General features: G+C 41.4%; 1 protein-coding gene across 5 annotated transcripts in view; it reads left to right on the forward strand.

Annotated features, from left to right (window-relative positions):
• Positions 1 to 27,451, forward strand: part of ASTN2 (astrotactin 2) — a 1,014,855-nt gene that overhangs the window by 852,178 nt on the left and 135,226 nt on the right. The gene's annotated exons all lie outside the window — the stretch shown is intronic.

Below are 27,451 nucleotides of genomic sequence, written 5' to 3' on the forward strand. Positions count from 1 at the left end.
ATCACCATAGTTTTTAGTGAAAATGCTTATTTAAAATGGTAAAGAAAAAGTGGGAATGGCACAGCAAATCTCAGTGACAAACTAGTTAAACAAACTGAAATCATTGAGATATTAAAGTATATATGTTACATATAAAATATAGTACAGAACCAGACATAGCATTTCATTGATTAATGCTTAACAGAAGAAATGATTAAGTGTATTCTTCCGAGAAGTACATACACAGTTCAAACTTTTCTTCTTAAAACAAATAAACAAACAAAAGACTTCATCTTCTACCATCATAATGATCTATTTCCTCTTCTTTATAAACACCCCCTTGAAAATCTATAATGTCTGACTTCATTTTTTCACTTTCCATTCATTCCTCAACTCATTGTACTCTATCTTCTACCACCAGGTTACTGAACATTTTCTCCATGAACTTTTGTGACCTCTATGTCATCAAATTCAGTATTTTTGGGGTCACTCTATTAGTCATTTTTTCTTCACTACAATGAAATGCTTGAGAAGGGATAACTTCATAAAGAGAAAAGATGCTTTGGCTCATGTTCCACATGTTCGCAGTCTAATGTTGGGCAGCCCCATTGGTTGAGCATCTAGACTCAGATGGGGGCAGTCTTGCTGACAGAGTGCCCAGTTGGCACAGAATGTCACATGGCAAGAAGGAGCGTGGACATCTGTTCTATGCTTAGAAAGCCACCAGGATTTGATCACAGGGGCTTCACCCTAACTACCTACACCAATCTGATTACCTCCCAAAGGCTCCACCTCTAAACATCATCACTAGATTAAATTTCCACTTAGTACCACTAATATAAGACATTGAGGACCATGCCTTTAATACATGAACTTGTGGGAGGTACTCAACCTAGCTAATAGTCAAACCACAGCATTCATACATAAAGTTAACTTGGCATCTTTATACGTCCTACAAGGTTGACCATTCTCTTCTGAAACAGTTGCTTTCCTTGCTGTGATACCATGCTTTCCTGGGGTTCTGCTTTGTTCTGACTCCAACTCAGCCTCGTGTGCTGGGTCCTCCTTTCTGCCCTTTAAATTGTAAGGCTTCTTATGGCTTAGTCCTCTATCATCTTTTTTCAGTTTAGACTCTCTGAGTTAACACATGCATTTCCACAATGACAAACAACATACTCATTACAGCTACGTTTTTTTTATACACTTCATTCTTCTGAGCTTCCTACTGTTATCCCATTGACTATAAGCATCTGCAATCTGATGTCTGACAAGCAATTCAAACTCAAAACATCAAAAGCTGAACATGTTTTAATATCTCTATAACGTTTCTCCTTTCCAGCTGTTCATTTACTCTCTAAATAACTGATTTCCTTAAAGCAAAAAGCCAATGAATATCTTTAACTCTCTTCTCTGTTCACTCTCATATTCAATTCATAACCAAGTTATTTTGCTTCAATCTCTATTATCTATTGAATCGGCTTCTTTCTTTCTACTTGCATTGCCTAAACTAAGCCACCATCTAATTAGTTCTCATATTAGCCATTTTTTCTCCCTTTTAGTTCTCAACTTGAAAGACAGAGCTACCCTTTAAAATAGACATTTGATCATATCTAGTGCCCAGCAGAATGCTTGGCAATACTGTGAACACTCAATAAATATTTGATGAGTAGGTATCTGATTTATGAGTAAGATTCTTCTGATTTAAACCTTTTAAGAGCTTCCATAACACTTCTAACTAAATGAAAACTTTTTGAAATGGCCTACAAGGTTATAAATAATTGTGTTTTTTTCCTTCTCTAATTTTCTCTCTACCCTTCATTCCACTGGTTTTCTTTCCCATTTGGGCCTATACATTCAGGCCTCAGCTTAAATGCCATTTGAAATCTTGGATTCGGATCTCTAATCGACAATGTGAATTGTTAGCATTTTATACTTCTCCTGATCTGTCTGCCCTTATTACAATTATATTGAGTGTATTCTCATTACAAAGAGTGAAAATATTTAGCCTTTCTCACTAGATTATTAGCTTCTCAACGTTCATCATTTTTAATCACTCTAGTGCTAGTACAGTGATAGACATGGTAGCACCCAGTGAAGACCTGAAGTGTGAGCAGGAACTGGTGTGATGAGTGAAGGTTACATGGTCAATGGGAATGGAAAGTCCTCCAGGTAAACTGAGCGGTATGTATATTGGCCTTGAGGAATAAACAAGTGGTATGGTTTGAATATAAAATTTGAGTGATGAAATTAAATGAGGAGTGGCCGGCACTGTGGCTTAACAGGCTAATCCTCCGCCTTGCGGCGCCGGCACACCGGGTTCTAGTCCCTGTTTGGGTGCCGGATTCTGTCCTGGTTGCCCCTCTTCCAGGCCAGCTCTCTGCTGTGGCCCGGGAAGGCAGTGGAGGATGGCCCAAGTCCTTGGGCCCTGCACCCGCATGGGAGACCGGGAGAAGCACCTGGCTCCTGGCTTCAGATTAGCGAGATGCGCCGGCTGCAGTGACCATTGGAGAGTGAACCAACGGCAAAAAGGAAGACTTTTCTCTCTGCTCTCTCTCTCTCTCACTATCCACTCTGCCTGTCCAAAAAAAAAAAAAAAAAAAAAATTTAAACGAGGAATGTCTATAGAAGAGGTGAAAATATGGAGGGCTGCTTAAAGCATGTGGGAATTTTATCACTCTGGCTGCTCTGTGAAGGAAGATTTGAAGGACCTTTAAATCCATTATCTCATTCTATACACAAATTAATTCTCTCAGGAAAGAGGGAAATGTTATCTCCATTCACAGATGAGGGAGTTGAAGATCAAGTTTGTGAAGTTGACAGTTGAAGGTCAAACTTCCAGGAAATGTGTGGCCAAGAATTGCATTTATGTCTCTTGACCTTTTCTTCTGCATTTGTTAACATTGCTTGTGACCAGTGTCAAGCTGGCCAGAGGCAAGCAGCTGCTGGATCTAGTGATGAGGAAGAATGGCTGAGTGATCTATTCTACGAAAATCTCTCCCCTCCAGGGAATTCTGTGTGGTATCAAGGCTAGTTGATCCAGTCTGTAGTTCTAGGATTTAGTCTCTGTTGTCCACCTGGAGTAGTAGTTGACAAGGGACTGAGCAGAGGCATTAAAGAGGTAGCCTTAGGGTGAAGAGAGAAAATGAAAAGATATAAGTGTTCCTTCACCTCCAACTCACATGAGGAAGCATAATCTCCCTCTAAATTATTATTGACTGACTTTTAAAAATATTAATTAATTATTAGTGGTGGTCATTTACCCTAGTGGTTAAGATACCAGTTAAGATGTCCATATCCCACATCAGAGTCCCTTAGTTAAATTAATGGCTCCAGCTCCTGATTCCAGCTTTCTAAAAATACAGACCTTGATGGCTCAAGTAATTGAGTTCTTACCAACAATGTGAGATATGTAGATTGAGCTCCCAGCTTCTGGCTTTGGGTCTGACCCAGCCCCAGCCATTGTGGGCATTTGAGGAGCAAATTAAGGAATGGTCTCTTTCTCTCTCTCTCTCTCTCTCTCTCTCTCTCTCTCTCCCCCTCCCCCCCCCCTCCTCAAATGGCTGCAACAGCCAGGTCTGAACCAAGCCAAAGCCAGGAGCCAGAAGCTCCATCTTGGTCTCCCTCATGGATTACAGGGCCAGAGTACTTAGACCACTGCCTTAGCAGGAAAATGGATAAGAAACAGCATCTGACATGGTATGCCATTGTCACAAATGATGGCTTTACCTACCACAACACAACACAACACAACACAACACAACACAACACAGGCTTTGCCTAGAGAATGTGTACAGATTCTAGTTTACTATGGTCCCATTCTTCCAGACTGTCTGGTATCCAGCTCAATACATTGTTTATATTATCTGCTTAATTCTATAGATATTTGAATGTGTCATCTCTAACTTAGAACAGGAACAGTAAGTGTCTTCCCTTGAGATTTTCACCATAACTTGGGATATTGTTGCCTTTCATTTGCTCAAAACGTGAGCAGGAGAGTTTGATCTTACTGTTAAGTAAGAACAGAATGCCTCATTAAAATTGTTGCAGGTTTTGAATATTTACCAAGTACCCCATAAACTTTCAGCTCTGCGAGGGAATCTCTTCAGTTCTCCACTACATAAATTACTCATCATCTCCTAGCAGAATCTGGTTTTTAGTAGAAGTCTAATGGATAACTATTAAATGAGTACACTGAATAAACAAAAAAGAAATGCCATATTTAAACCCTTTTAATCCTAATTCTCATTTGCACAAAAGCAGACACTGAGATTTATAAGTAGCACTCAGTAAGATGCTTTCAGAATCCTAAAATAGATTTTTCAAGATATTAACAGATAAGTTAAGCAAACCTCTCATTTTACAGATGAAGAAACTCAATCCAAAAGGTCAAGGAACTTCCCCTCAGTTTCCTTGTGGCTAAGTTGTGACCAATATATTAGCAAAGTCTCCTGGGTCTCAGCCCAGTGCTGGTGCCCCATACCTTAAGGCTCTAGTCATACCCAGGCTTGGATTTCTCCACCATCCTCATTCCCGGTCTTCATCAACTTCCTGCAACTTACTTCACTTTCTCTGAGTCACCCTGATCTGCCTCTCCTGCTCCCTGGAGCAAGCTGCAATGAGATCAAGGAGTGTGCTTACCTAACTCCAAATTCCCCAGAGAGAACTCAGTTACCCTTTTCTGATCTGGCTCATCTGCCCCCGTGGGCAAAGGTAAGGGTGGAGTACTCTTAAAAGAAGGAATTTGATTATTAACCTACTATATGGATAGGTGTATAAGAAGACAATTATTGTGTATAAGAAAACAACTGTGGCCAGCGCCATGGCTCAACAGGCTAATCCTCCGCCTAGCCGCGCTGGCACACCAGGTTCTAGTCCCAGTCGGGGCGCCGGATTCTGTCCCGGTTGCCCCTCTTCCAGGCCAGCTCTCTGCTATGGCCCGGGAAGGCAATGGAGGATGGCCCAAGTGCTTGGCCCTGCACCTCATGGGAGACCAGGAGAAGCACCTGGCTCCTGCCTTCGGATCAGCACAGTGTGCTGGCCACAGCGCGCCGGCCGCGGCGGCCATTGGAGGGTGAACCAACGGCAAAGGAAGACCTTTCTCTCTGTCTCTCTCTCTCTCTCTCACTGTCCACTCTGCCTGTCAAAAAAAAAAAAAAAAGAAAACAACTGCTTTTTAAATCCACAGTTACCAGGCGTCTCTCCAACTCATTTGTGGAGGCTATTGACCTATTTAAAAGCTGATAGCACAGGTGACATCAGTGATATAGGAACGCTTCCCAATACATCAGTGTTCCCTAGAAGTATTCACATAATGATTCTAAAGGAACTTTCAGAATCACAGAAAATCTGTGAAACCATGGAGATCACAGATAGACCTCTACTCAATGTTTCCCACCCATCTGTCACCTCTCTCATGTCATACAGTTGAGGGCTAAAATTCAGAGAAAAGAGAAATGACTTGAATGATCCCATGCGATGTTCTTAAATATAATTCTCTAGATCCTAGGATAGATCAAGAGTTCAGGAGTAATTCTTGCCCTCAACACTAAACTTTCAAGTGATGAGACTCTGGGTCAATCACTGATTGCTTCAGACTCCTTGGCAACAGTAGCTGTCCTCTGGGGGAATCTGAGTTCTGCAGAGAATTTGCACAGGAAAGGAGCAATTCATTCTCAAAACCCAGACAAGATTGAAAACAAATTATTTTATACAACTATCCATAAGAGATATTTCCTTTTTTATTTGAAGAGAACAAATAACTGAAACTGTTTCCCTTCAGAATGACTTTCAGGAAACTTGACTAACATGTGAAAGCAGTACTTTCTCCTCCTTAGATACACCAAGTTGCTTACTTCACATCTACCCATTCCCCACCTCCTGTTGTTTCAGCTATTGACTTCTTTGTGATCTTTAGCTCTTAATTCCACCCTCATTTCCTTTGGAAGATTTCCCTGACTGCCCAAGTATAGGATTGCTTCTCTGTCACTTCCCTGTGATTCCTGTCACATCCTCCAGTAGTATTACCCTGATGTCACTTAGCATTTATATCATGGTATTTATGTATTTGACCATCTAATTTTTATTTTCTTGCTCCCCCCCTTTTTTAAAATTGCATGTACTTAATGGATACCTCTTGATGAGTTTAAATATGCTCATCACCAAAACTAAATGTACTAAATGCCCTTGTATTCTTTTGTGTGTAAGTGTGTGTGTGTGTGTTTAAGAACATTTGACATGACATCTATCCTCTTAACATATGTTACAGTGCTTGATACCATATTGTTAACTGTAGATGCTGTGTTTTACAGAAGGTCTGTAGAACTTACTCTTCTTGGATAGTGGAAAGTTAATACTCCACTGAAAAATATTTCTCCATGCCCCACCCCTGCCACAAGCTGCTGGAAACCACCAATTTATTCTCTGTTTCTTTGAATTTGACTATTTGAATACCTCACACAAGTTGAAGTGGAATTACACAGCATTTATTCTGTGCTTGGCTTATTTCATTTACCATAGTGTACTTTAGGTACATCTATGTGGCCACAAATGGGAGAATTTCCTTCTTTTTAAAGAATAAATGGGCTGGCACCGTGGCTCACTAGGCTAATCCTCCACCTGCAGTGCTGGCACCCCAGGTTCTAGTCCTGGTTGGGGCACCAGATTCTGTCCCGGTTGTTCCTCTTCCAGTCCAGCTCTCTGCTGTGGCCCAGGAAGGCAGTGGAGGATGGCTCAAGTGCTTGGGCCCCTGCACCTGCATGGGAGACCAGGAGGAAGCGCCTGGTTCTTGGCTTCGGATAGGTGCAGTGTGCCAGCCACAGCACGCCAGCTGCAGCGGCCATTTTGTGAACCAACAGAAAAGGAAGACCTTTCTCTCTGTCTCTCTCTCTCTCACTGTCTAACTCTGCTTGTCAAAAAAAAAAAATAAATAAATGATGCTTCATTGAAGGTATATAGTACATTTTCTTTATCCATTTACCTGTTGATGAAAATTTAGGTTGTCTCCCTATTTTGGATATTGTGAATGACTCTATAATGAACTTGGAGGCACAGATATCTCTTTGAGGTCCTGATTTCAAGAATTGCTGGATCATAGAGTTATTCTATTTTTAATTCTTTGGGGGAACTTTCATACTGTTTTCCGTAGTGACTCCACTATTCTCCATTCCCAGAAATGGTGTATAAGGGTTCCCCTGCTCTTGGGTATAAGCTCAATACAAGTGAGGATTTTGCCTATCCCATTCCATGCCATATTTATTGCTGTTACTAACAATGTAAATTGTGCTATTACCAAAGGTTATGACATGAAGTTACACACGTTAAAAAGCAGAAAGCTGTCTAATTTAAAGAGAGTCCAAACAAAAGAATTAAGATTTGGGTTTTTTTTTTTTTTAAAGATTTATTTATTTATTTGAAAGTCAGAGTTACACAGAGAGAAGAGAGGCAGAGAGAGAGAGAGAGAGAGAGGTCTTTCATCTGATGGTTCACTCTCCAGATGGCTGCAATGGCTGGAGCTGCGCCAATCCAAAGTCAGGAGCCAGGAGCTTCTTCCGGGTCTCGCACGTGGGTACAGGGGCCCAAGCACTTGGGGCATCCTCCACTGCTTTCCCTGGCCACAGCAGAGCTGGACAGAAAGTGGAGCAGCCAGGTCTCGAACCGGTGCCCACATGGGATGACGGCGCTTCAGCCCAGGACGTTAACCCACTGTGCCACATCGCCGGCCCCCAAGAATTAAGATTTGTTAAGTACCTACTTCATACCTGGAATTTTGTAAGCATTGTGGTAAGTATAAAGCTATTAAAGGGAAATGCAAGGGAGTCAGCATTTATTGAGCACTTATATATCAAATACTTTTTTTTTTTTTTTTTGATAGGCAGAGTGGACAGTAAGAGAGAGAGATAGAGAGAAAGGTCTTCCTTTTTGCCGTTGGTTCACCCTCCAATGGCCGCCGCGGTAGGTGCGCTGCTGCCGGCGCACTGCGCTGATCCGATGGCAGGAGCCAGGTGCTTCTCCTGGTCTCCCATGGGGTACAGGGCCCAAGCACTTGGGCCATCCTCCACTGCACTCCTGGGCCATAGCAGAGAGCTGGCCTGGAAGAGGGGCAACCGGGACAGGATCGGTGCCCCAACCGGGACTAGAACCCGGTGTGCCAGTGCCGCAAGGTGGAGGATTAGCCTATTGAGCCGTGGCGCCAGCCTTATATCAAATACTTTTATATAATCAGAATTGTTCTGAAAAGCAATTACTTTCACTTTATATATAGGAAAATCTAGGGTTAGAGGAGCATAGTCACTTCTTACAGGGTATAAAGTTGTTGAGGGATAGTTAGGATCTGCACCTAATTCTTTCTCCTTCTCTTTATTTCTACCTCTGATAGCTTCCAAGGAACTCCTTAAGGAGAAATGATTATTGTCTTATTTTTTCATTAAATAAAGGAGAAGAGAATATTATGAAAAGAAATGAATCTGAGGAGTTATTCTGGGGGTGTGCAGTGCTGGGAGTTGCTTCAAGGAAGAAATCATGGGAAAACTTAAGCTTTGAGCCACTTGGGTCACATCCTGGGCTAGGGGCTGCAGGTCACCATGTTTCACGCATTGGGTGCAGATGTTCTGTCATCATGCAAATGATGAATCATGCCTTAGGAAGGTCAGATCTGGCTGTTCTGCAGCATCTGAACTTCTCCAAGGAGCCCTGGGCCCGTAGCATAGGGAGACAGAGGGTGATGAAAATTAGACCAATGAGTACAGTCAGCTGGCTGAACCTGAAATGACAGAGTGAAACTGAATGTCACTGAGATTAGACTCTCCCAGTTTCTTACCTAGAATTAGCAACATAGACAGCTGTTTTAATGATTATGTAGCCTCTAAATTGAGCTTTTCTCTACTTGCTAATATGATTGATCCTAGTGGCTCCTACTTTTATATTCATTTCTAATTGATAAATAATTATTAACTATTGGTCCTAGGCATTGTGGAAATTCCAGAGGCAGATATAACTGTAATTCAAGGTAGAAGACATGCATTCATCTTGTTTGATTTTCTTTTCATTTTGTAATCTTGAAAACAGAGCCTGAGTAAGGATTGGGGGCAGGTAGTTTGTTTGATCCACACAGGGGACAGTTATGAAGGGTCATAAATAGTGATACCCAAGAAGAAAAAGCCAGTATTGGGTACAGTTACAAGATTATTTCTGAGGTGTCAGTGCTATCACTGCTTGGAAGAAGTAACACTGGAATGTGTCTGCTCTGGCCCCAAACCCCTATTGTTTGAAGATTGTTATTTTTTATACTTCTGGGTTGCATTTAGCCTTGTAAGATGAGAGTGCTTCCAAGGTAACAGTGGAGACTTTGGGACAGAAAGAAGATATAGTTGGCATATGTTCAAGGTAAAAGGCATTGGAGCAGCATAAAGTAAGCCTGAACTCACACCAGAACTGTCCACTGCAATTGAGATTGGAGGTTAGGAATGTTAGGAAGCCCCAATGATTCTTTTCCATACTCATTCAGAAAATATGTATATTGAGCAACTACACATGCCAAGCATATGGCTGTGTTCTTGAAAAATCAAAGGAGAACACGATAAATATCCCTTCTGTCTTGGAGAACTCAATTTGGTTAGTGATGTGAAAAATGAACAACCACATGATAGTATGTTAAAAATGAAATATGACTAAATAGTTGCAGTAAGTTACAATGAGTTACAATGGAAAAAAGATTAATTTGGATTGGGGAACTGGTTATCAGGGAAGCCTTTATGGAGAAAGTTGCCTTTGAACTTAACCTGGAAGGATGGAAAGGATTGGGGAATAGCAATGAACAGGGAAGAGGATGTTCAGATAGAGAGGAAAATGTAAACCAGAAAATGGCAAAACAAAGTGTGTGGAGGATCACAGAATAAGAGAGACTGGGATTTGTGATCAAATGAAAACTTTGAAGGTCAGATTAAGATATCTAGACTCAAATCTTTGGACAATAGAGAGTGATGGGAGATACTTATGGGCTTAATTGACGCTTAAAATACAGCTCCTCATCCTCAGTTGAGAATGCAGATGAGGTATCATGGGTGGTTTTAGTACAGCATGCACATTGCCAAACTTGGCTTGTGTAGGGTGTTGGCAGCAGAACAGAGGATCTGATTTGGACAAGTGGATTCAAGGTAAAGATATAAAGCATGTTAACTCTCTGCCTTTGACGTCCACATAGAGAATGGCATTAGCATTCGACTCCACCATCCACGGCAGTTTGATAATTTTTATTAATGTGTAGCCTAGTGAGTTGCCTCAGCCTTCATCCATCAAACCCTGCATCATGCCTTCAACAGCAGCCCACACCCAGTGCCTCAGAAGCCCATATATCATGCCTCAAGGCAGGGGAGCAGATTCTCTTTTATCTTCTCTACAAAAACGCAGATGTTTGGAATGTGAGTAAATGCACCCAGCCTTCACTGGGGTTCAGGCATAGCTTCTCCCTGGATGACCTCCTTGGAATCTTCATCCCCATTTCATTCCAGGCAGATAAGCTCTCCTTTTGTTCCTTCACTCAAGAGCTGCTTCCACCCCACTCTTTTCAACCCATGTCATGGGCAACACATTTGTGTGGTCACATCTGCCTTGTCCCAGATGTTAAGGCCATTTGCAAGACAGACATTATTTGTCAGCATCTGAAAAATTTTATACTGTGACGTGGCTCATCTTTAGACTTCATCCTCGTCTCCCCTTTATTATCTGAAGAAGGAAGGGGCAAAGATCCATGAGCAGGGTTGTAGGAGACCTGATTGTGGCACTGAATCACTGTGTGATTTTGAGATTCTGATCTTTGGGGTTCAGTTTCTCTATCTGTGAAATGAGATGGTTTAGTCTGATAATTTCTGAGGTCTTTATATCTTTAAGCTTTTTTTATTTCAAGATAGAGGTATTACATGCATATACTGTCCTCTGATTTGTTTGTGACAGAATGCCTTCATTTAATTTTCTGAAATCTCTATGGAAATTTAACATTATTGCAGAAAAGCATGCTAATTCTAAGTGTAGACCTTAGTGCATTTTCATGAAGTGAATACAGTCATGTAATCAGTGCACAGATCAGGAAATAGAATTACCGGCCTCACAAGGCCCACTCCATGCTCGCAATAGGACATAGCCCCTTCCTCAAGGGTAAAACATGGTGCTGACTTCTAAAGCTATGCATAAATTATTCTGCTCATTGTAAAACTTTATGCAAAAGAAAAAAATTATACAATGTGTGTTCTGTTGTGCCTGGCTTCTTTTGCTTACCATATGTGAAATTCACTCATATTGCTGGGTAGAGTTCTAATTGTTGTCATCTTCTTCTTTTCTTCTTCTTTCTATAATTCATAAGAGAAACTGTCATTTAAAAAGCTGGTAGCAGAGCAAGCTTTTTGGCCTGGCAATTAGGGCACCTGTGTCCCATATCAGAGTGTGTGGCTTTAATACCCAGCTTCACTACTGGCTCCATCTGCCTGCTAACGTAAATTCTAGAAGTCAGACATGGAAGACTTGCCACATGGAAGACCTGGAATGAGTTCCTAGATCCTGTTTTGAGCCCCAGACAGAGGCCGTTATGGGCATTTGGGGAGTGACCCAACAGATGGGAGCTCTTTATCCATCTCTCTTTCTCTGTGTCTCTGCCTTCTAAATAAATAAATATTTTCTAAATAAATCAAGTTTTTTAATAAAGTGGTAAAAATTTAGCAGCTGTTTTTGTATCTAGAGATAGCAAGTTAGCCTAGAGCTGAGCTTTTTTTTTGTTTGGAAAGCTTCCAATAAATGATCTTGTATGTATATAGATATAATATAAACATTATACCAGTAGATCACTCTGGGGAAAGGATTCAATGGTGCCATTTTACAGCCTGAAAAAGGATGGCCCTTCAGTGACCCCCAAAGTGAATGCATAAAGCTGCTGTCTGATGAGCAGCTATGAAAATTTGTTTACCAATCTAGAAAATGCTGGGAATAAATGGACAGAAAGTATTGATCCCCTTCCTTTGTGAGCTATAGAGCCTCTTAGGTGGGTTAGGATTATCAGGGGTGAGGGGGACTTTGCAAGAGGGAGGAAGGAGTCTGATGGGTTTGTCTGTCACCTTGGCATTTTGGGATTGCCCTGAGGATGAAGAATGAAACCTAGACTTAGGAACTGAAGACATGGAAACCTAAGGCTGGGCTTCTTGTAGCTGAAGCAGTAGGTATACCCTCTATTGGAGAACTACTGTGGCCTGTGTAAGGTTCCTTTCTAATACCTCCAGCTCTGCCATGACTTGACACAGAACCAAGCAGAACCCTTGGGTTTATTTGTTTGTTTTGTTTTGTTTTGTTTTTTTGAGATTTAAAAGCTAGATTTATTAGAGTCAGAGACCTCCAATCAGAGTGGCATGGAGGGAGTCTCCAAGAGAGGCAAAACCTGAAGCAGCCTTTTCAGAGAAATTAAATAATACATTCAAGGTCATGTAATACCTTGTTTTAATCCACCATGGTTTCAAAGCCTATTGTAATGATAATTGGTTCTACCTTCTCCATGAAGTTTTTCCTAATTCCCACCAGAGAGCTGATTAAGAATCCAGGTTCAGAGATATCTTTACTTTGAAACACTAGAACAATCACCATTTTGTCTGTTACCAACCTCACTATTTCTTGCTCAGTGAATAAACAGACACTTTTGGTTCCCAAGGCTGTCAATCTGCCCTGTTTTATAAGTTCTCAACTTGCTGCTAACATGTTTTACAAGATACAACCAAACAAAAGCAAGCCTTTGAATAGAAGGTCACAGTTTTGGAAAGATCTTTCCAGATTTTAATTCTGGTGTTGGATATTGCATTCATCATAAGCAAAGTTGAATTTTCCCTCTAGGTTACAGGGAAGGGTTTTCAATGACCAGTGTCATTTGGGATCCTGGAAAGCAGAGGGTGGATATTTTTGGCGTGGTTTATGCCCAGTGCCTCATTCTTTAGTTGACTCAGGTTTCTGGGTGGGGTTTCAGTTTTGTAGTAAGACTCTGGACCTACGACAACAGTCTAGCTAGTTTCCCCCTCAGGTCACTCTAAATGATGAGAAATAAATGCTGGTGATATTTTCACAGGCAGAGATGGGAATGGAGCCCTCCTATTGTTGTCTACATGGAAATGCAATCACTTTAGGACTAGAAGAATAAGAGGCAGATACTGGAATGCTTCTCTGCAAGGGCTTGAGCATAGAAATGGGCACTTCCTGCTTCTCAGTTCCGTCTTCTGCTTTATAAAGCCTTTGCTTATACATGGTCTCATCAACTGCATTCAACAGTCTTATAATGGAAAATATCCCTGGATTTATTTTCCAGATATGTAAATGAAGGCTTAAAAAGGATGAGTGCCTTAACCAAGAATATATAGTATGAGGTTTAGTAGAGAGTTAACTACTAAGGTCTCCTGCTTTTGTTGCCAAGCAGCAACTCTGCAAGGATTTGGAGTAATCACAGTTAGTCCTTTCAGCAAAGTCTAGAAGCTTATATCATCATCCCTACTATATAAGTAAGAAAACTATAATCTGGGGATGGTAATGTAGGTGGCTAAAATTAACTGCATGACTCTTTCACTCATGGAAGTTACCCCAAGTCTTCTAACCCTTAATCTGAACCAGTATCCCTTTCAGTAAACTTCCACGTGGAGAGAGTGTACCTTCACAAGATGACCTGGGATATGCTTCATAATGTGGCCAGTTGATTTTAGGAAAGCAGAATCTCCAGCTGTGAATTGGTGGCCTCTAGTAGATGAGTAGTTGCTGATGAGTTTGCAGAATCTTTAACTTGAGAACATGGCTCCATTCTAAACTCAAAGTCTCTGTGAATATTTTATCCATAAAATTCTCATTCTTGAAATCAGCCAGTAATTAGCCAAAACCCAAAGACCTTCTCAGTAATTACTACCATTTGCTGCATACATCTGTATGCCAGACCCTGTGCTAAGGACATCAAATATACTTTTTCAAATCTTTATAGCAATTCTGTGAGCTAGAAGTTTCTATTCCCATTTTAATTATTTCTTGTTTAAAAATTTATTGATTTTATTTTTCCCCAGAAGCCTTTTATTTAAGGTATACAAGCTTCATGCATTTCATAAATACAACTTTAGGAACATAGTGATTCTTCCTACCTTAAAGAAGAGAAAATGGTGCTCAGTCAAGATATATCAGTTGTCTAAGGTAGAACTGGGATTTGAACCCAGATCTATCAGAGTCCTTGCCCTTTATGGTACTTCAGACTGTCTTTCATAGATCATAGATCTTTCATAGATCATAGGTGTTGGAAAGGACTTTAGATATTATTTGTGTCAGCTGTCTATCATCTCTCATTTTGAGGAGGTGGTATGATTTTTTTTCTAAAGATTTATTTATTTACTTGAAAGAGTTACACAGAGAGAGAAGGAGAGGCAGAGAGAGAGAGAGAGAGAGAGAGAGAGAGAGAGAGAGAGAGAGGTCTTCCATCCGCTGGTTCACTCCCCAGATGGCCACAATGGCCGAAGCTGCGCCAATCCCAAGCCAGGAGCCAGGAGCTTCTTCTGGGTCTCCCACATGAGTGCAGAGGCCCAAGGACTTGAGCCAACTTCTGCTGCTTTCCCAGGACATAGCAGAGAGCTGGATCAGAAGTAGAGCAGCCGGGACTTGAACCAGCGCCCATATGAGATGCTGGCACTGCAGGTGGCGGCTTTACCTGCTACACTGCATCTCTGGCCCCAAGGAAGTGGTATGATTAAGACCCAGAGGAGAAAAGGGATTTGTTTATTAAAATAAATTTTTCCATACTTGCATTAGCCTAATTGAGTGGGTTTTGGAGACTGGTACTTTCCTCTTGGATTTCTCTGGGCTTGGTTATAATGTTCATCATTGATACAAAGCCAGCTATCCAAGAAGACATCAGAATGTACCTGGAGATTAGCTAGGGATTCAGAGCAAGGAGAGAAAAACCACCTTCACACCCACAGCCCCTCTAAAGCCATGGTGTTGCCTCCAGCATTAACAGGGTGACACTGCACAAATTCCCTGGAAAATTCTGTCATGAATGACCCACCCATTCTCATAGCTCCTCTGCTACTTCCTGAGTGAGACATAATCCTAGCAACTGGGTTAGGTTACATTTCACTTTGTTTGGAGAGGATCAGATTTTCCCTCCTCTTAATTGAGTGATTGAGCTTTTGTGAGTTCACAGATCTAATCTTGAGACACGGGTGGGTTAACTTTGGTTACTGAGACATAATAGGAAATGATGTTTTGGAGAGTTTGGGTTAGAGAGAGTGACTGACTGTTGTTTTCAGTCAGAGGTCTTGTTTGGGGGCAGACAAGGGTTTCTCCCACAAAAACGTCTGTCTAACTCTGATAAGTTCACGGACAACAAAGCCTGGGGAAGCTGAATGTGTCCCAAGTTATACACTCTACTTACTTGAGGCCCTGTCTTCTGTCAATTTCAGATTCGAGGTTTGTGAGTGGGTGTCATAGAGCAAGAGCTCAGGACATTTGCTTATCTTTGGTTCTGACTTAGCTACCAACTTTCTCTATGGTGTTTAGAAAGTTGCTTTTCCTCTCAGGCTATTTCCCCATTTAACATAGTAGTAATCTACATCTACTACATTTGAATTCAAGTTCTGTATAGTTAAGGAGGAATCAATCTAACCAAAACATGTTCTGACTGTCTACAGTATGCCAAGCACAGGGTAAGGAGATAAGAATTTACTGGAGACCAAAAATGGGCAAAAACTCTGTCCTCTCAAAATTTAGAGATGAAGACATACACGTGAACAATTAACTGTAACATCTAGCAGGACTGGCCCATTGAAAGTTTAAAGGATTAATTGATTCTACATTGGTGTGATCATTTGATTAATATCTATAAACTCCAAGAGAATAGGGACTAAGTGTATCACTCAACTTTGTATCCCAAAACTTTGATATAGTATCTGCCACATGGATATCACTGAACAATGTTGAATGAATGAAGTTAACAGGAGACAAGATAGGGGCCAGATTGCAGAGAGATTAGAAAAAAGGCCATGCTATTTGGCTTTTCTCCTCTAGGCAACAGGGAGTCTGCTGGGTAGGATATTAATCATGATCAGAGTGCTTTGGGAGGGGAGATAACTTTGCTAAACCTAACCACTGTTTCTTGTTGCTTTATCTAAACTGTGAGCTTCCTCATGGATCTTTCTTCATGCTTAATTTTGTTTACACAGTTTCATGCACAGAAAAAAGTACTTAGGGAACACTTGTAGAATGAATAGATGGATGAATAAACAAACAAAAGCACAATAACAACAACAAAAATGTCTGGATAGTGGTATAAAACACAGGCTTGGAATCAGTCAGCCTGAGGTTTGAAATCTCAGTTATATCATTAATTAGCCATGTAACACTGATTGCAATACTCAACTTCTTTCCAGTTTTTGGTCTTAGTTTAACTCTTCACTGAATACAGTGTGGAGCAAATCACTAAATGTGATGACAAATCAGTCATGATTATTTGTATCTTCTAAAAGAAGGATGCATTGTTTTCAAGAAAAGCTGCAAGGCAGAACCTTTTCCTCATGCTCTGTGTAGTTTGTAATGCAGTCCTGCAAACCATAGAGCTCTAAGAGTTCAGGCAAATCTTGTAGTACAACCCCTTAATTGTAGAACAAGGAGATTTAAGCACTAGAGGTAGGAAAGGATGGATCCCAGATCCTGCAATGAGTTAGAGGCAGAGCTGGGAGTCAGGTCCAGGTCCTTTGGTTAATTACTCTGCATTGACATCTGGAGAGTAAAATTATCAATGAAACTGGCCTTATGACTTTGAGACTTCTAGACATAGAATGAAGTCCTAACCCGTAAATATTCCTGAAGGTCAAATGAAAGTGTCCTTTTGACTTCTGTAGAATGTGGCCTGTGTCATTCTATTCCTTTTGCCAAAAAAAAAAAAAAAAAAAAAAAAGTTGTTTTGGACTTTTTTTCTCTCTCTCCACAGCCCCCAGCCTCCCAAGGACAGGAATAGTCAGCAGAGATGGAATTAGTGAAGATAAAGATAAAGTTAACCCCTGACAGTGTTCTTTCTGTGTTCAGTATTGTCTCCATACACTTAAAGGACTCCTAGGCCCAAGATATGTATTGGTCCGGGGATTGTTGTAGATTATGTGTGAGTCAATTTAGAAGAGAAAAATGGATGAAGGAAAATAACCATAATGATGAGCCATCACACAGGGTCAGAGCAAAGGCATGCTCAGAGACCATATCACCTAACTTTCCCATTTTATATAGAAATGAGGCAGGATTGGTCCAGATCATGGTCCAGATCAGTGCAAAGAGGAAATCAGCTGGCCTGGTGTTGTATACAATATAAAAAATGAAGAAGAATAAATGTCATAGATGATGTCTGCATGGATATGGATGTTCCTCCTTGAGAAAAAAAAGCCTTGGGAAGTGGAGGTGATTATGATGGAGGATCTTGGGTCCTGTTTTGGATAGGCTGTACCAGAAATCATTTGGAAATATACAAATAGAGATGTAGCAAGAGGGTTGTTTACAAGGGCCATAATCAAGGAAGGAGATCTTCCCAGGAAATAGAATTTTGAGAGTTATCAGCTGATGGGAGGAATGATGCATGTTTTTTTCTAAAGACTTATTTTATTTATTTCAAAGAGTTACAGAGAGAGAGAGAGAGAGAGAGAGATATCTTCCATCTACTGGCTTACTCCCCAAATGGCCCAACAGCCAGAGCTGGGCAGACCAAAGCCAGCAACGAGGAGCTTTTTCCAGTCTCCCATGTGGTTGCATTGCCCAGGTATTTGGGACATCTTCTGCTGCTTTTCCAGGCACGTTAGCAGGGAACTGTATTAGAAGTGGAGCAGCCAGAACTCAAATCGGTGCCCATATGGGATGCTTGTGTTGCAGGCAGCATCTTTTACCAGCTATGCCACAGTGCGGGTCCTGGGAACAATGCATGTTGATACATTATCTTGATTAAAGTCAGCTGACTGAGAGGAGAAGGGCGCTTTCAAGCCTAGTCTTGAGCAACTCCAACGACCGATTTCTAGATAGATGAGCCTAAACCTGTAAGAGACTAAACAGAAGCAATCTGGTGCAGCCAACAGAAGAGTAGGGGAGTGTGGCTTCCAGGAAAAGAGGGCTGCAAGAAGTTAGAGCAGTCAGCAGGTTGGAGACAGAATTTCCCAGAGTCATTCTGGTGGAAAATGGCAGAGCCAGAATTTGAACCAAGGGCTGCGATTCCAGAGACGAATGCTATGTTTCCACCCACCTAGGATACAAACTTGATGGTAAAATGTCTGTGATTGCAGACAGAGTTGTCCTCTTCCTTTCCTGACTCTCTTGCTCCCTAGACCCCAAATGCCCTCAGAAAAGACTGAGGCTTAACGGAAGGAAGGTCAACCAGAACTTGAAACTCACTCTCAGAACACTAAGGATTCTTTCTGCCAAATTTTCTCCCCACCCCCATCCCCAGGGAAAGGAGTCCAACAAAACTTCAATTCACTTGTAATTGCTCCACTCCCAGAATTAGAAGGATTTTTTTTTTGTTGTTGGTCTCCTTCTAACACCCTCAACTGATGCTTTTACAAAACTGTTATTTTAGGGCTGTTTGGACTTGTTTTCTACATAGCTCTTGTTTTCTATTATTTCTCTCTTTTTCCAGGGTTCAGACTAATTAAAGGAAGTGTAAATCACACCTCGTTTGCACAAAATACCTTTCATGAGGTCTGGAAGCAATTTAGCTTCTGTTTGCCAAAGATCTTTAGGAAAGAAAAAAATTTCCCCTGGTTTAAAAAGGATTAATTTCTTGGTGCCAAAAAAACCCATTAAGTGCACCTCCCATTTCTGGGATCTTTTATGGTTTTCATGTGAAAATGGCAGCCAGGGAAAGAGAGAGGGAAGGCTAGGCTGGTTCTGCAATTACGTCTGGCCATCCTGTGCCACCAACCCGGCTGCCTTGTAGCCGAGAGCAGCTTTAGAATACAACTTGGTTTTACTCAGTGTTCAGAGAGACTGGGAGATTGACCACTGACTGTTTTCTACTCCTGTTTCCCACCCCAGATTCTAAGCAACGCCCAAGAGATGTCTTCTTAGGGCCATAGGTCCTTGATCTGGGATGAAGCTTGCCAGAGAAGCTCTCAACAAAGGGGCAGAGTTGTCACCTTGGGTTGTCTCTTGCCTGCTCTGTTAGAGACTTCCTTCCTATTTCAAGTCGTTTTGTTCCCTCTCCTCATACCTCTGCCTCTTCTTTCCTGTATATGTTCCCCTTTTGCTCTGAGAATTTAACCGCTGCATTTTCTGAGGTGCTAGCATCCTAAAATATGAAACCATACATTCTTCACTATAATGGTGGTGAGCCTTGAGGCCATAGACCCACACTTGTTGCAGAGCTGAGTTGGTCTTAGACCCCAGGGCCAGACACTCTCTCCAGTGTTCTTCTGAAAGTGGAATTTCAGAAACCAAGATGGCAGGAGAAAATGCTACAGGCTTTCAAGGGGTAGTGTGTTCTGTGTTCCTCATATTATACCCTGATGATGGTGGCATCCACCTCCTTCTAAAATCAGTCACAGTAGAAGGAGGACATGAGTTAGACTAATCATCAAGGAGGATGTGGTTGATTGCCATAATGAGAACACTTTGTGACAATAGATCTTTTGGATCATACCTTCCCCTGTTTTTATCTGGGTGACTTTAGCAAGTCATTCACCATTCTAAGGATTAATAGCCTCATTTGTAAAATAGAAACAAAATTATCACCATCCTAGCATTGTTGGAACAACAAAATGAGCTAGTGGCTATAGTCAATCCATAGCTACAGATCAGTAATTAGAAGCTGTGATTTTTTTTCCAGGTTCCTTACTTCTTGAGAGTAAAATCAAACCTGTAACTGGCTACTTTAAGGCTTCCCCTTACTCCAAATGTAGAATTTACTTCCTAAGAAAATAAGTAAATAATAATACAAAAAATATTTGGAACTTATTAAAGCATGAAATTTCCAGGCTGCTTTTCTGCTGATCTGAACCGTCTGTAATTCTTCCAGAGGAGAAAGTGCTGTGGACAAAAATAGCTTTATCCAAGAATGTATTACCATACTATGTTTCCTCAGTCAGTATTTTTTCCATTTGAGAAACCCAACTTTTTAAAAATAAAATGTGGTGGAGAGAGGAGGAGAGTAGGGTTTGTGGAATAAAAATTAAGAGGATTGTTTCAAGGATTGGCATGGTGGAGTAGGAAGAACACAGATTTTGGAGCCAGACAGCCTAGGTTCAAATCCTGGCTCTGCTGCTTCCCATTAACATGATCTTAGACATGATTGTTTTTTACTTTTCTGAATGTCTGATTTCATAATTTCAAAATAAGCATCATGAAAGTCATATCTGGCAATTACTGTAAAAATTAAACAATTCTCTTAAAATGTTCACCAGCACGTGTAGCCCATGATAAGTACCCACAATATTAAAGAGTGAGCAAGAGAGAGAGAATTCCAGAATCAAGAATGTAAGTATTTCCTGAAGAGACCCTCAGAATCCAAAAACCAAAGTCTGAATCACCCAGACAAAGTCTGGGTCAACATAGGGGTTACCTTTATGAACCCTGATTTCCCAATCAATAAAATGGAACGCAACATATCTCTGTAACTTATTCTTCCCTCTCTGGTTGTACTGCCCCTTAGCCTTAGCCTTTGTCCTTGTCATTGTTGTCCTGAAGTTTTCCTCACTAGTCTCCTTCTCTCCATTCATCCTTCCTGTGTTACCCTTCTGACCACCCTGCACTTTGCAGAGAGAGAATCTTAAAGCTCATCACAATTTCTTCTTGCTCCAGGACAAGGTCTGTGTTTCCTAGTGTAGTTTTTAAGGTCCTTCAAACTGTCACCCCTTCTTATCTGTTGAGATTCATCTCTTTTCACAGCCTCTGACTCTGTCCTGCCCACCTTTTTTTCTGGCCTCTGTGAATTGTAATCTCTCTGCTGAAATGTCCTTGTATGGCTATCCTGTTTCAAGAGCCTCCACATCAACCTGTGACTATCTTCGGAGATTCACTTAAGAACTCCAAAATTATTGAATTTATAATTTAGGTCAAGTGACTCAACCTCTTCAGGCTCTAAATCACTCATCTGGAAAGTGGGGATATTAATCCCCTGTCCACAGGGTCAAAGGAGGAATTAAACGAGAGAATGAGCATAACTTGTTCACGGCACTTGGCATAAAATAAGTACTTTTCATAGAGTCCGAGTCCTTCTCTTTCTGTCTGTTCCACCCAGAGTCCATGTTTTCACAGGCCTAATATTTGTCACACTAGATCACAATAGCCCATTCTTATGTCGTCTTACTTTTTTGGATAGTGAGTTAGTTTCTGGAGAGTCTTTGTTGTTTTGTACTTGGGTTCTGATCTCAAATCCCAGCTCGATCACTTACTGCATTTGACTTTGGATGAATTACTCTGAGCTTCAGTGGCCTCATCTGTAAAATGGGAATGATGACAATATCTGTCCTACAGGCTTATTGAGATTAAGTAAGAAAATGCAGTTAAAGCACTCAGCAAAGCTACTGGCACTTACAAAAACTCCTTAAATGTTTGCTATTGTTGTTGATGTTATTGTTTCTGTATCCCTAGTATCTGTCGCAGAGAAGAGGCAATGATTGTTGAAAGAATAAAACTGCTTTATAAGCGAGGGGAGTTTGGAATGAGCTTTCTGATGATTTTCAAAGAAGAACTGGTAACAGATACAAGGTGGAGCTTGCTTTATGTGATTATGGGATCAAGCCAGGGCACTCCTGGTCCTCTGAGCCCTACTCGTACTCTCTTTTGTTTGAGACATGGGAAGGGGGTGAAAAGGGGAGAATACCCAAAATGTTCATTGTGAGGCAGGCATAGGCACAGGCACACAGAGACCCAACAACACATGAGCCGTCAGGGCTGTCTCTGCCAGTGTGCAGTAATCCTGTCCTGAAGCACTTCCTGCGTTCCTGGCCCAGCCTGGCATCCTCTCATGCTCTGCCTGTGGCCATGCCAAATGGCAGGGTCATTGCCTCCTGCTTTGCCCCCTAATTGGGGCTACCTAAATTATCTTTTTTGGTCTGATAAGAAGCTCTTATTTATTTATCTGGCTAAAATACCTCCGACCTGGGTGGTACAACCTACTGATTGAATTCCACCTTCACTACTTACCAGATTTGTAATTAGGTTGAATGACTCAATATCATTGAGCCACAATTTCCTTGCCTATAAAATAGGAATATTAATCCCCATTCACAAAGTTATCCTGTGGGTTACAAGAAACACTGCAAGTGGTATGCCAAGTCAGCACCTGACAAGTAGTCAGCACTTCTTAGAGGATTATTCCCTTTCCTCTTTGACTGTCTACACTTGAATCTGGATATAGGATAAGTTCCTTGTGATGAGGAGTCTTCAAAGGGAACCAAATGGATAGAGGGTGGTACTCATTTATCTTTAAGGTTCATCGAAACTTAGAATTCTGCTTCCTGCGTTGAAAAGGTCAGTGTGAGGACAAAGGGGCACTCCTATCTTCCCCAAACCCTTCTTCTCCCCTTTTCCCAGTGCCTTGAATTTTCTCCTCCTAGTCCATTTAAAGAGTTAGGAGTTGCATTTTAAAGGCCTAACTCCCCATCTATATATTCTTCTAATTTCCCCCTTTTAGCCTACTATGGAACTAATCTACTCACATTCTCCTGCCTGGCTTCAGCACACAGGCCAATATGGGGCTGGGAATGCACTCAGTGTTTGGAGGGGGAAGTGATTAAGGAATTAGTTTATGGGGCCATCCGCAGGAGCCAGCCCCCTGCGCTTTCAACTGCAGACTCTCTGACACAATGCCTTTTCAATATGAAAGATGGTAAGAAATTCAGCCCGTGGCACTTCCTTAGCGTAAGACACCAGGACCAGCTTTCTATTAATTTAACAAATATTTATTGATTGCCTACTACATGTCAAAGTAGGCACTTAGCAGGAATATGCCATCCATTGCTTTTTTTTTCTACAGCAATTTATAAATCAATACCAATGAAACCTGCAGAATTTAAGGTAGATTGGACCCTGCCATGTCCCCAGCCTCATTTCTCATCACTCCACTATAGGGACCATTTACTCAGTCACATCAAAGCAGCTCTTTCCCCTCAAAGAGTGTGCTTTGTTATCTCTTTTTCATCTTTTTGAATCCTAACATCCTTCTGAGTTTTTCTTATCTTTATTATGGATTCTACAGTGTTTGGGTCTTTTAGACAGTAAGTATGCATTTTTATAATCATTAATTTCATTTTGGAAAACAAGAGGTGGGGAAGCCAAGGAAAGTGATTCTGCTTCTTAGAAATGTGCTATCTAAGCACTCTGGCCTCAGAATCAGCCCTTAAGGCATTCAGATCTGGCTGAAGAGCCCATGAGAGTATTTTAGGCATGGAAAGCCAAGACACTCTGGCAAAAAAAAAAAAAAAAAAAAAAAAAAAAAAAGAAGAAGAAGAAGAAGAAGAAGAAGACCTAAATGAAAGATCTCTGTGAGTGAGATCCCAGTGGAAAGAACGGGGCCATCAAAGAAGGAGGTACCTTTCTCTGAAGGGAGGAGAGAACTTCCACTTTGACTATGACCCTATCGGAATAAGATCAAAGTTGACAAACCCCAAAGGCTTCCATAGCCTTGGCAACTCATGACTAGAGCCTAGGGAGATTACTGACGCCATAAACAAGAGTGTCAAATTGTTTTTTTTTTTTTTTTAATTTTTGACAGGCAGAGTGGACAGTGAGAGAGAGAGAGAGAGACAGAGAGAAAGGTCTTTCTTTGCCATTGGTTCACCCCCAAATGGCCACGGCGGCCGGCATGCTGTGGCCGGCGCACCGCGCTGATCCGAAGCCAGGAGCCAGGTGCTTCTCCTGGTCTCCCATGGGATGCAGGGCCCAAGCACTTGGGCCATCCTCCACTGCACTCCTGGGCCACAGCAGAGAGCTGGCCTGGAAGAGGGGCAACCGGGATAGAATCCGGCGCCCCAGCTGGGACTAGAACCTGGTGTGCCGGCGCCGCTAGGCGGAGGATTAGCCTATTGAGCCGTGGCGCTGGCCTGAGAGTGTCACATTGTTAAATCAACAACAGGAGTCACTGAGTACTTATGTCTCATGTGGGATCTGTCTTTAATGTGTTGTCCAATGTGAAGTAATGCTATAACTAGTACTAAAACAGTATTTTTGCACTTTGTGTTTCTGTGTGGGTGCAAACTGATGAAGTCTTTACTTAGTATATACTGAATTGATCTTCTGTATATAAAGATAATTGGAAATGAAAAAAAAAACCTGGTGTTAAATTGGAAATTGCATAGAAAATTAATCAATTTTTAAAACATATAATGTAGGATCTCTGTCTTTAAGGTGCTGTACACTGTTATTTAATGCTATAACTAGTACTCCAACAGTATTTTTTCACTGTGTGTTGCTATGTGGGGGCAAACTGTTGAAATCTTTACTTAATATATACTAAACTGATCTTCTGCATATAAAGAGAATTGAAAATGAATCTCGATGTGAATGGAAGGGGAGAGGGAGCGGGAAAGGGGAGGGTTGCGGGTGGGAGGGAAGTTATGGGGCGGGGGAAGCCATTGTAATCCATAAGCTGTACTTTGGAAATTTATATTAATTAAATAAAAGTTAAAAAAAAAAAGAAATGTGCTATCTAGGGGCCAGCACGATGGCACAATAAGTTAATACTCTGCTTGTAGTGCTGGCATCCCATGTGGGCACCAGTTCTAGTCCCAGCTGCTCCTCTTCTGATCCAGCTCTCTGCTATGGCCTGGGAAAGCAGTAGAAGATGGCCCAAGTGTTTGGGCCCCTGCACTCGTGTGGGAGACCCAGAAGAAGCTCCTGGCTCCTGGCTTCGGATAAGTCCAGCTCCAGCTGTTTTGGCCATTTAGGGAGTGAACCAGTAGATGGAAGATCTTTCTCTCTGTCTCTACCTCTGTCTGTCTATAATGCTACCTCTCAAATAAATAAAATCTTTAAAAAAAAATACATCATTGGCATCAGAATAAAGTATGTGGCAGTACTGACTGCTTAAAAAAAAAAAAGAAAGAAATGTGGTATCTGGGTTATGGTAATCCAGAATGATATACAGAATGTTTTCACCAAGGAGGAGAAATTAAGAATAGAGTGTTGAAGTGTTGAAGGAAAGGGTAGGGCTTGGAGGAAAGGAAGAGTGGAGAATGGTGTTCTGGGTGCATATATAAAGGTGTGAAGGTTGAAACTTAGGAATCAGGAACAAATGTAGTTTAGCTGGAGTGGAGGCTGAATGCAATAACACATGAAACTTAGTTTAAGGTCTGGTATACAGAGCCTTGGATGCTAGGCTGTGACACTTGATTTTAATTCTGAACCAAATTGAGAGATATTGAAGTTTAATGTGAAAAGCAGTAACATGTAGGGTCCTGTGCTGGAGATGAAAGACAGAGCTGTCACTCTGATATACTATATCTGATGAAACTGGGAATTCCAGATTGGCTTAGCTATCTGCAATGGGGCATGTTGCACAGGTACAGTTTGTAGAAATAGGCAAGTATTGAAGCATTGCCCTTGATTGCTTGAAAGGAGATAAGGCCAATCCCTTTGTCAAGAGGGGACTGGGTTTGTTGTCTTTCTCTGGCTTCCCAAGCACATGTTCCATAAACCACCTGCACTAGGATCATTGAGCTGTTTATTCAGCTCATACCAAATGCAGGCAGCTTTCTCTTTGCATAGCTGTTATAAGCTCACCCTTAGGGCTTAGAACTGAATAAAATGGGTTGGGGGTGCAATGGGAGACAGCAAAGGAAGTTACGAGCAGGCCTAGGGCCTGACACTGGCCCTTGGGTATACAGCTCACTGCCTTGATAAGAGATTCTCCTAGGCCACAGAGTCCTCCTTCTAACTCAAGGGTTGACCATTTAGGGTGTGGACTGGCTATTTTGCAGATAAAGTTTTATTGAAACTCAGCCATCTCCTTTCATCTGTGTGTTGTCTAGGGCTGCTTTCATGTTGCCATCACAACGGTGAGTACTTGCAACAGGGACTATATGGCTCTCAAAGCAGAAATTGTTTACTTTCTAGCAACCCTGAAAAGTCACTCAGTCTTGTTCTAACTAAGCCTCCTTGATCCTTCAAACTATAGCTCAGATTCACCTTCTCTGGAAAGCTGTCCTTCACCACCCCAATTCCTGTGGAGTTGGGTTCCTCTTACCTTGGGTGTACTATGACCCTTGTTGTCCACTATTTTTAGTACTGTATTCCTACCCTCCTCCATTAGATACATTTCTGTAAAAGCTCTAAGTACAGTGTGCAACTCTTTTGGATAGAGGCCACATCTTAACAATTCATGTGCATGTACTACACATAGTTAGTATGTTCACACAATAGTTAGCAAAGTGGAAGCTCACATGTTTTGGAAATGCTGGTATTAAGTCTTACCCTGTCACTGACTAGAACCATGACCCATTATATGCCACTTTCCCTTTCTTTCTCTCTTCTCACCTGTAATTGAGCATGATAACATAGCATCTACCTAAGCATGTTATTACATGATCCAAAGCAATAAGCTAAAACAAATAGGCAAAAGCAATAACAGAGAGTAAAATTCTTGAAGTCAGTGGGAATTTAATAGTGCTTCAATTATGATAGTGTGGGGTCTTCCTTTGCCTGTATATAAAGTTAAAATTTTCTCCCATAAAATTCTGGAGGGGAAAATTATATTATCCGTGTCTCTTTTAAAATACTGAGTCCAGTCTTTTGCTTTCTTAAAAATCCATAAGACATTATTATATGGAAGTCTTTGAGGTAGTCTGTGTAAAATAAATCTGTTTAACTTTGCTTAACCCTGTGTTTTTCAAATTTATTTGACCTTGCTTAGAAATAACCATTGATTTCTCATGGTAGGTAATGTTCTGGAAAGCATCCTTTAGACTAGTTGGGCTTCTGCAGCTATCACCCTGGGCTCACAGACACAGCCACTGCTTTTCAGAGTCTCCTCCTCAGCAACAGCAGAAGGAATACGATGAAACTGCATGTTTTTGTATACAATGGTGCCTTTTAGTTCCGTTTGTTCTGTATGTCAAGAAGTAGTACATGCACATGTCCTCAAACCCCAGGGATATCAGCCACACAAGACACAAGGTGTTGAGTGTTGTGCCTCTCTGAATGTGAGGGTCTAGAAGTGTAGGAGTATGGGTGCACATGCATGAACATACTCACACACATGCATTCATACAGTCCCTCTCACCTCCTATTGAGGATCTTAGAACCACATACCTGGGTAATACAAGTCATGGGTGCCTCCATGACTATCCCTTTTCCTCTCACAAAGGTCCCTTTGACCTCCTAAAGTTAAATCCACCGGAAACTTGTCAGTCCTCATCTTGCTCAGTTGACGCCTCCCTCTTTGTTGGATGTCAACCTTAGATCTCTTTTGCAAAGGGGGAATTGAGGCCTTAGAAATTGTTCTCAGTGGAGAACATAA

This window comes from Lepus europaeus, chromosome 12, assembly GCF_033115175.1.
Source record: "Lepus europaeus isolate LE1 chromosome 12, mLepTim1.pri, whole genome shotgun sequence".
Taxonomy (NCBI): domain Eukaryota; kingdom Metazoa; phylum Chordata; class Mammalia; order Lagomorpha; family Leporidae; genus Lepus; species Lepus europaeus.